Source organism: Schistocerca americana, chromosome 4 (genome assembly GCF_021461395.2).
Source record: "Schistocerca americana isolate TAMUIC-IGC-003095 chromosome 4, iqSchAmer2.1, whole genome shotgun sequence".
Classification (NCBI taxonomy): domain Eukaryota; kingdom Metazoa; phylum Arthropoda; class Insecta; order Orthoptera; family Acrididae; genus Schistocerca; species Schistocerca americana.
Window position 1 is genome coordinate 494,814,120 of NC_060122.1, and position 14,449 is coordinate 494,828,568.

Here is a 14,449-nt window from a genome sequence, read left to right on the forward strand (position 1 = left end):
CCAGAGGCAGTCCAAAGGTGAATGTTTGGCGCGCGCTATTGCATGATCGAATTATCGGGCCATTCTTCTTCGCTGAGGCTACCATCACATCTGCAGTGTATCTGGACATGTTGCAACTGTATGCTGTTCCTCAGCTGCTTCAGTATCACCCCGATGTCTTGATTCAGCAAGACGGTGCATCGCCTCATTGGGGTTTGGACGTCCGTGCCTATCTCGATATGACCTTTCCTGGGCGATGGATTGGTCGTGATGGGCCAACGGTTTGGCCTCCACACTCTCCTGACATAACCCCATTAGACTTATTTTTATGGGGTTATGTCAAGGATGAGGTCTACCGAACACGTGTACCAGATCTTGAAACCCTGCGGCAACGGATAACCACAGTCGTTGAATCGATCCCTCCAGTGATGTTGGCTAATGTGTGGACGGAAATTGAATATCGCGTGGATGTGCTACGTGCTACCAAGAGTGCTCATGAGGAAGTTTACTGATGTGTGAAAAAAACTTTGATAGTTTGTAAACAATTGGACACCAGTTTCATATTGGTTCTTACTTCTAGCCTGAGTTATCAATTTATGTAATCAGGGACAGACTTTTCGGACACCCTGTAGTTTGCAAGCTGAGATTTTTTAAATGATAGTGAGACTTAATGGACTTTCTTAATAGAATAAAATGGGTAGTCATTTATTGATTAAGAATTACACTGAATTCGACGGACTGTTCCCTCAAAATTTGTTAACTTGATGTTCTCCTTCCATAATATTGTTCGTATAAGTAACTTTTCAAATAACATTCGTTCTTGTTTAAATGTAGTAGACGGAGAACACACACATTTTAGCAGTTGTTTTTAAATATTTCTCTTCGAACTCCGACAGTCTAGGCTCACTTTAAATCACTTTACACACAAATTACTAATTTTTTTAGCGTCCTTTATTGTAACTTCAAGTAATCACTCTTTCGTGCAGTAAGTCCCCGATCTGTCTCTCAGAAAGCCGCTACTATTCTCCCGACTCCACAGTCCTGCAACATTCGGCACTCCCTTTACACAACAGTTAATTCTTAGTGTCTTTTACTATAACTGTGCTTCTCCCAACTCGTGCAACCAACTAGTCCAACAAACGCCATTACCCGTCTCTTCGCATCAGTTTTCTTCAGCTGTCTCCATATCCCTATTCCTCTTATTACAATGATACTAATTTCCCGCCGCAACTACTTAAATTATAAAACTTATAAATATACAACATTTGCACACACATATAAAAGATATATTTTGATGAAATAAATAATGTGAAGTAAAGACAATTAAACAATTTAATATATCACTATGAAAATCAAACATTTCAGACAGACAACAAGCATCAACAAAGATTTGTAAGCCATTCACTTTACTTTATAGAAGTAGTACAGTAGGTTGAGAACGCGGATTACTACTCCATGACCCTAGGACTCTTCACTTTTCTGTTTTTGTTTATTGTAGTGCGTAGTAATGATGTTCCATCAATGTCACGTAATCGATCTCCACACGCAACAGCCTTTCACAAAAATATATAGTACCAACCACACTCAAAGTAGAACTGTTTAATACATTCGTAGGTTTTTTTTTTAATATGGTGATTTCTTTATCAAGAAAACACGCGCACCACGGCGGACGCAATTTCGTCTCTGTAAAACCTCAATTTCCAGCTTCATTCAGAATATTTTGAATGGATTTTCTAATTAACTTGCTCATTAGCAGAACTAATTTGGCCTCTGACGTTTCTGACAAGTGCGTTTCAAGACCTGTTGTAGCGGGCTTAAAAACGAATGAACCAGCATGCACATGCAAGAGGGAAAGAGAATTGGGGTAGGTAGCACGGAGAAAAAAACGTCAAGTATGGAGTGCCTTAAAAATACAGCATCCGAATGTCAGAAAAACCAAAGCAACTGCAAGTCTCCGAAAGAAGCAAAAATCATTTGCTTTTGAGCTATGAGGTCGCTAATTAGATATTCGTATACGGCAAAATCTAGCCAAATTGGGCGTGGAAATTACAGAACTGCGCACCATGAAGTATGTGTTTACTTATCGCCTGTTTCTGAAGATCTCTAGGGGAACATATTCATTGTGCGTGACAGTATCATGACACTGGAGAAACAGACCACTATCATCCATATAAAAGTGAGTAACCAATATTGGAATGTTTCTTTTTCACACCTTGACACAAGATATGTACACTGAATGGTAGCTATAATTAGAAAATACAACAAATAATGGATATTGGAAAACTGCGTGGAGGAGATCAACAGGTGTTGGTTAAATACTAATGTAAAAATAATAACGAGGGAATTGCATCCTAGACATCAAGAAAATTGAATCCAGGGATTCAGACAGGGATATAAGAAACACGAACGTGATATTGATATATGTAGTTTTTGCAGAATATTTAGCAAGATTTTCTGAAAATGCCGATACAACTCAGCAAACTGACTTGTTCAAAGAGACGGCAGAAGAGGATGGATCACAAATTTCTTCCTAAAAAACGGAAGTCGTAACGATCATTAAAAATGCTACACGATTCCTAAGCATAAGATATAGCAGAGTCAACAAAGTGACTAAATTTATGTTCTTAGCGGAAATAATACAGCCAAACGGTCCAGATAAAGTAGCATACAAAAACAGAGCACAGAAAATGGAAATCTCGTGTCAGTTAACGGCGTACATTTACAATAGAAAAACACATTCAATAAAAAGAATCCGACACTGTAGTACTGTCATAAAAGCAGAGTGCCACTATGCATCGGAATGTTTAGTTCTCAAAAAAGAGAGGAATTGAAGAGTTGAAAAAAGAGGAAAGGAAGATACTACGGAAAATACTCGGCTCGAGAAAAGTTGGGTGTCTGTGGACGAGAAGAAATAATGAAGAAATCAATACACAAACTGGGTACTATGTGATGCTCTCAAGCGAAGAAGAATTTGGGTTTACGGTCACTTGGCACTTGGTTCGAATGTTCCCGGAAAGAGTGACAAAAATTATTTGACCCTTTCGACAAAAATCCCCCAAAGCGGATCAGTTGGTTCAGGGAAGCGAAAAAGGACTTAGTAGAAATTAACATTATGAAAGTGGCAATACTAGAAAGATGACGATTCGGAACAAGATTACGAAGTTTGGAGATTTTCAGGAAGAAAGGTCAGAAAGTGCATCACTGTATGGCTTGATGAAAAAAGAAAAGAACACAGTGAAAGAATGAAGAAATACTGATAAGATCGAAAATCAGAAAAGAAGACATGTGGTCCATAGTTGCACGAAAACGAAGGAAAAAGAATATTAATGCAGCACCTTTGTGATAGTAAACCTTTTGGTCAACATTTCCTATTTCTTATTTTTGTAGTGTGGGACATGCACGAAGATAAATGGGTTTAATGTGAAAATACATTTTTTGTTCCCATATGCGTTGTAAATAATCTCGTATGGCTGGAAACATGTACAATAAGTGAAAAATGTGTGTCAAAGTAATATTTTGTATAGAACATTGCTTTAGACATCATCCGATGAACAAGCCCCTACAATCCTGCATATAGTTCACTTGCGCAAGCCGTCATTGTTTTGCTAGACAGATTTCAGAGGCTTTTTTTGAGAGTGTAATCTGACAAAAATTCTCACTGGTATCCAGCAGAATTTGGGAAGGTAACTACGTTAACCACTGCTTGAAATTATCCTACCATAGGAAGGCAACTAGAGGAATCAAAACCGGAAACTGCGATTTCACGCCCCGCTTGCTGTTTGAAAAGACAACAGTGCTATCGTTTGAAGCTTATTCTTTATTGAATACGCCACCAAATTCCACCACATTAAATGAGGAAGATGACTCTGCATAGCTCAACCTTTGCGTCGTGCAGGCAAGGGTGATAAGGTCGGCAACTTCTGTACAAAACCAAAGTAATTTTCACTAAACTAACTTGTAAGTAGGAGCTACCGTTATTCTGAATGGACCTGTTCATTTAAATTCTTCGTATTACGTACACTAAATACAGCGAAATTCGAAAATTCCACTTTATTGGAAATTAACTATCGCAGAAGTGAAGTGTTGTAGTACTCCTTGGTGCCAAAGACGATTGAAAAAAAATATTCCATTAACTTTGCGCAGTTGTGTTTGTTTTATTTTTGCCTCTGGTAGTTTGTGTCCCACACTGAATATGGAGTTAACCTAATGTGTTATACTGATTCGATATATTATACGAGAATTTAGGTCACTGAACGAGATTTAAAATCGACAATATTGTCCCACAAACAAATTAAAAACAGTTTCTATCCCCCGGTTCTGACCAAGTTCCTTGGGTAGTTCCTCTTGGTTGTAAGAAATGCTGTAACTGGCAAGCCCCTCCCGCTTATTTGCGAATTGGGAACCACTTCACCTCGCTGCTAGCTAATCTGATGCCTGACTGAAAAGAACCCAGGTTCTGTAATGACGGGCTGTTCTCAAACCGCCCACTCTACTCCGTTGAGTAAAAAATCTCTCTAGCGAAATAAAAAACACTTACATCCTCACACATTTTTTTTCTATTTTTGTCTGGGACAGTGGACCACATTGTTTTAGAAACGATTAAAAGTAGTTCCACTCCTTCAGTTCCGACCAAGATTCTAAGGAGGATTTCTTTGGTTCTGATACGAATATCGGAATATCGACAATGGAAATCCATCCTAAACGTTTCCAAATAAAACAGTGCACTGAAAAATATTTCAAATATTTATCGTGTTCACATTTGATCAGAGCAATAACTGCCTTTTCAAAAGTTGTAATACATTGCAATACGAAAATTGTTTCTCCATTCATTATACTCGCAAAATGAACCTTTTTTTTTTTAATTTTCTGTGGCGAAGAATAAGGTCAGTAGAGTTCTCACCCGAACAACAAAGAAAAAAGTAAGACACGGGATGACCAGTAGTCTTTCCAAATTGTGTTAGTTTTAAAGTAAGGAGTCCTTGAAAATCTGCATACTATGTACTGCCGTCATGCTATATGAGTGTCCAAATGACCAAAAATCTCTAAGATGACCGATTTGGTGGAATTGAGTATCTTCTCGTATAGACTAATTGCAACTTATCTGCACTTGCTACAACACAACTGCGTGAAGTGGACGTAGCAGTAAACTATTAAGTTTTGCATCACCCAGATAATTAAGCAGGTGTGTCGCTATTGTGACCGTTCCTGTACCGAACGGAAGGTCGTCATTTACGTAGTTTGTAAACATACACACAATAACAATGGGAACTACCTACCTATCGGATCCACAATACCACATCACATTCAGAATGCTTATCAATCAAGGTAGTTGCTTCAAGTGTGCACCGGAGTAAAAATGCTGCGGAGCGGACATGGAAAGGGTTCTAATTGACAGGTAGTGTGGAGAACCTACACAGTACACGCCGTCCACGTTCGACAATTGCATAGGACGTTCGACGTCTACAGCTTTTGATTCGAAGGAACCATGGGCTGATTGCTCCAGAACTGAATTCAGCGTTCGACGACAGTACCTGCGCCGGCTTACGAATGCCTACAGCTTGTCTTAATTATATCAAAGCAATGTGTATACTTCCACAAGAACTGTGTTAAGACGTGGATCACTGATATTTGCAACGTTTGTCAATATATTAAGTGAAAATGGAATTTTTTATGCTTATATACAAGTAATCAGTGGACATTGTGTGTAATCCTCTATCTAGTCCAAAAACGTACTGATCTTAAATCTCTAAGTAAACTAACATCGTAAATTTCAGTTCAGAATTGATTAACAATGAGCTTCATTACTATTTGGGAAGAATAATTTCTTTTCGTAATGTTCAATTATTTGTCTAGTTCAATATTATCAAACATTTTCTATGCAAATATGGTAAAATATTGCGGTTATTAGTAGGTGTATGAGTTTCTCCTTTATGGTACTGAAAGCTTGATAGATAAAGATTCGCATGGTTCGCAACAATCGTAATTAAAGTGCTCACTGAAGTACACGTTAACATGAGGTAACGTAATCCAGGCCATCCTATCTGAATTTCGCATGATTACAGTCACTTGATGTTCACTAACTGTTCTTGCATAACGCTCACAATTGATTTTGAAATATGGTTCAAATGGTTCAAATGGCCCTGAGCACTATGGGACTTACATCTACATCTACATCTACATTGATACTCCGCAAGCCACCCAACGGTGTGTGGCGGAGGGCACTTTACGTGCCACTGTCATTACCTCCCTTTCCTGTTCCAGTCGCGTATGGTTCGCGGGAAGAACGACTGTCTGAAAGCCTCCGTGCGCGCTCTAATCTCTCTAATTTTACATTCGTGATCTCCTCGGGAGGTATACGTAGGGGGAAGCAATATATTCGATACCTCATCCAGAAACGCAACCTCTCGAAACCTGGACAGCAAGCTACACCGCGATGCAGAGCGCCTCTCTTGCAGAGTCTGCCACTTGAGTTTATTAAACATCTCCGTAACGCTATCACGGTTACCAAATAACCCGGTGACGAAACGTGCCGCTCTTCTTTGGATCTTTTCTATCTCCTCCGTCAACCCGACCTGGTACGGATCCCACACTGATGAGCAATACTCAAGTATAGGTCGAACGAGTGTTTTGTAAGCCACCTCCTTTGTTGATGGACTACATTTTCTAAGCACTCTCCCAATGAATCTCAACCTGGTACCCGCCTTACCAACAATTAATTTTATATGATCATTCCTCTTCAAATCGTTCCGTACGCATACTCCCAGATATTTTACAGAAGTAACTGCTACCAGTGTTTGTTCCGCTATCATATAATCATACAATAAAGGATCCTTCTTTCTATGTATTCGCAATACATTACATTTGTCTATGTTAAGGGTCAGTTGCCACTCCCTGCACCAAGTGCCTATCCGTTGCAGATCTTCCTGTATTTCGCTACAATTTTCTAATGCAGCAACTTCTCTGTATACTACAGCATCATCCGCGAAAAGCCGCATGGAACTTCCGACACTATCTACTAAGTCATTTATATATATTGTGAAAAGCAATGGTCCCATAACACTCCCCTGTGGCACGCCAGAGGTTACTTTAACGTCTGTAGACGTCTCTCCATTGATAACAACATGCTGTGTTCTGTTTGCTAAAAACTCTTCAATCCAGCCACACAGCTGGTCTGATATTCCGTAGGCTCTGACTTTGTTTATCAGGCGACAGTGCGGAACTGTATCGAACGCCTTCCGGAAGTCAAGAAAAATAGCATCTACCTGGGAGCCTGTATCTAATATTTTCTGGGTCTCATGAACAAATAAGGCGAGTTGGGTCTCACACGATCGCTGTTTCCGGAATCCATGTTGATTCCTACATAGTAGATTCTGGGTTTCCAGAAATGACATGATACGCGAGCAAAAAACATGTTCTAAAATTCTACAAGAGATCGACGTAAGAGATATAGGTCTATAGTTTTGCGCATCTGCTCGACGACCCTTCTTGAAGACTGGGACTATCTGTGCTCTTTTCCAATCATTTGGAACCCTCCGTTCCTCTAGAGACTTGCGGTACACGGCTGTTAGAAGGGGGGCAAGTTCTTTCGCGTACTCTGTGTAGAATCGAATTGGTATCCCGTCAGGTCCAGTGGACTTTCCTCTATTGAGTGATTCCAGTTGCTTTTCTATTCCTTGGACACTTATTTCGATGTCAGCCATTTTTTCGTTTGTGCGAGGATTTAGAGAAGGAACTGCAGTGCGGTTTCCTCTATGAAACAGCTTTGGAAAAAGGTGTTTAGTATTTCAGCTTTACGCGTGTCATCCTCTGTTTCAATGCCATCATCATCCCGTAGTGTCTGGATATGCTGTTTCGAGCCACTTACTGATTTAACGTAAGACCAGAACTTCCTAGGATTTTCTGTCAAGTCGGTACATAGAATTTTACTTTCGAATTCAATGAACGGTTCACGCATAGCCCTCCTTACGCTAACTTTGACATCGTTTAGCTTCTGTTTGTCTGAGAGGTTTTGGCTGCGTTTAAACTTGGAGTGGAGCTCTCTTTGCTTTCGCAGTAGTTTCCTAACTTTGTTGTTGTACCACGGTGGGTTTTTCCCGTCCCTCACAGTTTTACTCGGCACGTACCTGTCTAAAACGCATTTTACGATTGCCTTGAACTTTTTCCATAAACACTCAACATTGTCAGTGTCGGAACTTCTAAGGTCATCAGTCCCCTAGAACTTAGATCTACTTAAACCTAACTAACCTAAGGACATCATACACATCCATGCCTGAGGCAGGATTCGAACCTGCGACCGTAGCGGCCGCGCGGTTCCAGACTGTAGCGCCTTTAACCGCTTGGCCACGACGGCCGGCGATTTTGAAATATCAGTGATTTCCAGCATTTTCCTGAAATGGACAAATATTGATACTTCAGAGATGTTTCTGCACAGCTTATCGTATTTCAGCCCACTATCCTTTATTTATGTTGTTGTTGTTGTTGTTGTTTTTGTGGTCTTCAGTCCAGAGACTGGTTTGATGCAGCTCTCCATCTACTCTATCCTGTGCGAGCTTCTTCATATCCCAGTACTTACTGCAACCTACATCCTTCTGAATCTCCTTAGTGTATTCATCTCTTGGTCTCACTCTACGATTTTTACCCTCCGCGCTGCCCTCCAATGCTAAATTTGTCATCCCTTGATGCCTCAGAACATGTTCTACCAACCGGTCCCTTCTTCTTGTCAAGTTGTGCCACAAACTCCTCTTCTCCCCAACTCTATCCAATAACTCCTCATTAGTTATGTGATCTACCCATCTAATCTTCAGCATTCTTCTGTAGCACCACATTTCGAAAGCTTCTATTCTCTTCTTGTCCAAACTATTTATCGTCCATGTTTCACTTCCATACATGGCTGCACTCCAAACAAATACTTTCAGAAACGACTTCCTGACACTTAAATCTATACTCGATGTTAACAAATTTCTCTTCTTCAGAAACGCTTTCCTTGCCATTGCCAGTCTACATTTTATATCCTCTCTACTTCGACCATCATCAGTTATTTTGTTCCCCAAATAGAAAAACCACTTTACTACTTTAAGCGTCTCATCCCTAATCTAATTCCCTCAGCATCACCCGACTTAATTCGATTACATTCCATTATCCTCGTTTTGCTTTTGTTGATGTTCATCTTAATCCTCCTTTCAAGACACTGTCCATTCCGTTCAACTAGTCATCCAAGTCCTTTGCTGTCTCCGACAGAATTACAATGTCTTCGGCGAACCTCAAAGTTTTTATTTCTTCTCCATGGATTTTAATTCCTACTCCGAATTTTTCTTTTGTTTCCTTCACTTCTTGCTCAATATACGGATTGAATAACATCGAGGAGAGGCTACAACCCTGTCGCACTCCCTTCCCAACTACTGCTTCCCTTTCATGTCCCTCGACTCTTATAACTGCCATCTGGTTTCTGTACAAATTGTAAATAGCCTTTCGTCCCTGTATTTTACCCCTGCCACCTTCAGAATTTGAAAGAGAGTATTCCAGTCAACATTGTCATAAGCTTTCTCTAAGTCTACAAATGCTGGGAACGTAGGTTTGCCTTTCCTTAATCTAGCTTCTAAGATAAGACGTAGGGTCAGTATTGCGTCACGCGTTCCAATATTTTCACGGAATCCAAACCGATCTTCCCCGACGTCGGCTTCTACTAGTTTTTCCATTCGTCTGTAAAGAATTCGCGTTAGTATTTTGCAGCAGTGACTTATTAAACTGATAGTTCAGTAATTTTCACATCTGTCAACACCTGCTTTCTTTGGGATTGGAATTATTACAATCTTCTTGAAGTCTGAGGGTATTTCACCTGTCTCATATATCTTGCTCACCAGATGGTAGAGTTTTGTCAGGACTGGCTCTCCCAAGGCTGTCAGTAGTTCTAAGGAAATGTTGTCTACTCCCGGGGCCTTGTTTCCACTCAGGTTTTTCAGTGCTCTGTCAAACTCTTCACGCAGAATTATATCTCCCATTTCATCTTCATCTACATCCTCTTCCAATTCCACAATATTGTCCTCAAGTACATCGCCCTTGTATAGACCCTCTATATACTCCTTCCACCTTTCAGCTTTCCCTTCTTTGCTTAGAACTAGGTTTCTATCTGAGCTCTTGATATTCATACAAGTGAATCTCTTTTCTCCAAACGTCTCTTTAATTTTACTGTAGGCAGTATCTATCTTACCCCCAGTGAGATCAGCCTCTACATCCTTACATTTGTCCTCAGCCATGTCTGCTTAGCCATTTTGCACTTCCTGTCGATCTCATTTTTGAGACGTTTGTATTCCTTTTTGCCTGCTTCATTTACTGCATTTTTTATATTTTCTCCTTTCAACAGTTCAATTCAATATTTCTTCTGTTACCCAAGGATTTCTACTAGCCTTCGTCTTTTTACCTACTTGATCCTCTGCTGCCTTCACTACTTCATCCCTCAAAGCTACCCATTCTTCTTCTACTGTATTTCTTTCCCCCATTCCTGTCAATTGTTCCCATATGCTCTCCCTGAAACTCTGTACAACCTCTGGTTCTTTCAGTTTATCCAGGTCCCATCTTCTTTAATTCCCATCTTTTTGCAGTTTCTTCACTTTTAATCTACAGTTCATAACCAATAGGTTGTGGTCAGAGTCCACATCTGCCCCTGGAAATATCTTACAATTTAAAACCTGGTTCCTAAATCTCTGTCTTACCATTATATAATCTATCTGATACCTTCTAGTATCTCCAGGATTCTTCCATGTATACAGCCTTCTTTTATGATTCTTGAACCAAGTGTTAGCTATGATTAAGTTATGCTCTGTGCAAAATTGTACCAGACGGCTTCCTCTTTCATCTCTTACCCCCAATCCATATTCACCTACTATGTTTCCTTCTCTCCCTTTTACTACGCTCGAATTCCAATCACTCATGACTATTAAATTTTCGTCTCCCTTCACTACCTGAATAATTTCTTTTTTCTCATCATACATTTCATCAATTTCTTCGCCATCTGCAGAGTTAGTTGACATATAAACTTGTACTACTGTAGTAGGCGTGGGCTTCGTGTCTATCTTGGCCACAATAATGCGTTCACTATGCTGTTTGTAGTAGCTTACCCGTACTCAATTTTTTTATTCATTATTAAACCTACTCCTGCATTAGCCCTATTTGATTTTGTGTTTATAACCCTGTATTCACCTGACCAAAAGTCTTGTTCCTCCTGCCACCGAAATTCACTAATTCCCACTATATCTAACTTTAACCTATCCATTTCCCTTTGTAAATATTCTAACCTACCTGCCCGATTAAGGGATCTGACATTCCACGCTGCGATCAGTAGAACGCCAGTTTTCTTTCTCCTGATAACGACGTCCTCTTGAGTAGTCGCCGCCCGGAGATCCGAATGGGGGACTACTTTACCTCCGGAATATTTTGCCCAGGAGAACGCCATCATCACTTAACCATACAGTAAAGCTGCATGCCGTCGGAAAAAATTACTGCTGTCGTTTTCTCTTGCTTTCAGCCGTTCGCAGTACCAGTACAGCAAGGCCGTTTTGGTTATTGTTACAAGGCTAGATCAGTCAATCATCCTGCAACTACTGAAAAGGCTGCTATCCCTCTCCAGGAACCACACGTTTGTCTGGCCTCTCAACAGATACCCCTCCGTTGTGGTTGCACCTACGGTACGGCCATCTGTATCGCTGAGGAACGCTAGCCTCCCCACCAACGGCAAGGTCCATAGTTAACGGTGGTGGTGGTGGTGGTGGGGGGATAAATATTTTGTATTTCATGACAAATCCTACACTTACGTTCTGAAAAAAAGACAGATCGCCTTGAGCGACTAGAGATAGGACGTTCATATTGACAGGACAGGTACGTTGGTATCTTCTGCAGACATGATCAGCGTTTGAATAATGTGGCAGGTGGATTCAATGTCAACATCGACATCGATGGGCAACAGAACCTACCGGTAAAATGTACCTCAGGCTCTCGTTGTCGCCATAAACCGAGGGTAACGGATCAGCGTGACTTGAGCAGAGGTATAGGATGCCTCACAGACGTATGTCCAAACAGTACGTCAGATCAGTGGGCTTGAAAGAGGGCGTATTATTGACATGAGAAAATGTGATACATCCGTCCGGGAAATTGCTGCTCTTGTGGCACGAAGTGTTTCGGCAGCGCAATGGGTATGTGCAGGATATTTCACTTAAGGCGAGAGAGCACAACGAGATGGGACCGATCGCATCACCCAGACCAACCCCCGAGAGGATGGACACCTCATCCAAGTGGCACTGCGAGACAGATCTGCGTCCTCCTCGGTTCTGGCGCAACAGTGTAACAGTTTAACACATCGTACACTATCAGGAATGACAGTTCGTTACCGTATATTACAGCATGAGTTGCATGTACGTCGTCCACTTCTCCACCTAGCTTTGTCGGATACGCAGAAACACAGAAACATGCTAGACTGTTGTGATGTATGGTACGTCACTGGTGGAGGGAATGGCATCAAATAGTGTTTTAGGACGAATCCAGGTTCTGTTTGTTTGAAAATGAAGGCCGTAGACACGGGAGGGGCATGACAGTGACTGCATTCGCACAAAACACACAGCACCAACTCAATGGCTCAGGATTTGGGGTGCTATTGGGATCAACCACAAATCACAATTGATACGTGTCCAGGACACTGTGACCTGTGTGGGCTACGTGAATGACATCCTGTGATCCGTAGCCGTACCCTTTCTGCACAACACCCGAGACGCCATTTTGCAGCAAGACAATGCATGACCACGTGTTGCTGCACGAGCACATGCCTTCTTGGTGTCACAGTAGTCAGCCGTTTGCCCTGGTCCGTCAGATCACCAGACTTGTCGCCGATCGAAAATGTGCGGGACATGGTGAAACGACGCGTGCAACGCTGTGGCCCAGTGACAAGCCGCACAGGTGAATTTAGGAACCAGGTGAGTGCGGCATGGATGGCTATACAACAGGACACCATTCGCGCCTTATACGCGTCGATGCCGTCACGCGTGGAACAAGTTATCAGGGTCCATGGCGGATCATGTGCCTGCTAGGAAACAGGACACGTGTTGGACCGAGGAGACTGAAACGCTAATCATTTCTGTAGAACATACTAATGTACATTTCCTGTGAGTATGAATATCCTATCTCTAGTCTTTCAAGGTGTTCTGTTTTTTTTTTTTTTTCTGAACATTAGGGTATATCACTGTAAGCCGACCGTTGCACGAGTAAATCAAATCACCGAATTTACGCTTATTATATATCAGTTCGGGACAGAATGTGCCCTTGAGGAACCTTTTCTATTACGTGTAAATTAAAATCACACAGAATAAGAGTTCTAGAAATCTCCCGTTTTAAAGGACTGCTCTTTTTGTGTGTGTGACAGTGCTGAAAGAGGCATCCCTAAATTAGCTCATAATAAGACAAATCACATTCAAGGTCACTTCCAACTACTAGGTGGTTACGGTATAAGTGCTGCTACTCACCAAGATCCCGTGTGGGTTGTAATTATCGTATGGCAGCGAAACTTGGTAGATATGATAATGCGACAATGCGGAACCGATTTACTACGGGCAACAATTAGCTCCAATTTTAGCCACCAGGTGCAAATCTGGCGCTGTACACTGTTTGTATGGCGGTATGACATCCACGCTCTCATTTGCAAGCCGTAACGTGAGTCAGCGGTATGTCTATAGAGAAGAGAGACAATGTACTGTTAGTGAAACGGTTTTTTGTGAATAACAGTGCTGCACTGAGAGAGTATAGGCGACTGACAGATCCGAGTAGAGGTCCGACGTAATTAAATGCTCTAAAGAAGATGGTAATGAAATTCGAAAACACGGGCGAGCTTGGCGTGGCACTTGGAAGACGAAGGCATCATATCACGGTGGAAGATATTGACGAAGTCTCTGTTGCTGTAACTGACGTGTTTCTTCCATTCACAGCGCCAGATTTGCACCTGGTGGCCAAAACTGGAACTAATTTGTTTTCCAAGGTAAATCGGTCCCGTATTAACGCGTTAGCGTATCTACAAAGTTTCGCTGCCCATACGATAATTACAACCGACGCTGGACCTCCGTCAGTAGCTGCACTGTAATTACGCCTCCAGGCACAATAGGCTCAACGGCCTTGCCGCAGTGGTTAACACCGGTTCCTATCAGATCACCGAAGTTAAGCGCTGTCGGGCTGGGATAGCAATTGGATGGGTGACCATACGGACTGCTGAGCGCTGTTGGCAAGCGGGATGCACTCAGCTCCCTGAGGCAAATATGAGGAGCTACTTGATTGAAAAGTAGCGGCTCCGGTCTCGGAAACCGACATACGGCCGGGAGAGCGGTGTGCTGACCACATGCCTCTCCGTATACGCATCCAGTGACGCCTATGAGATGAGGGTTACACGGCGGCCGGTCGGTACCGTTGGGCCTGGCCTGTTCGGGAGGAGGAGAGGAGG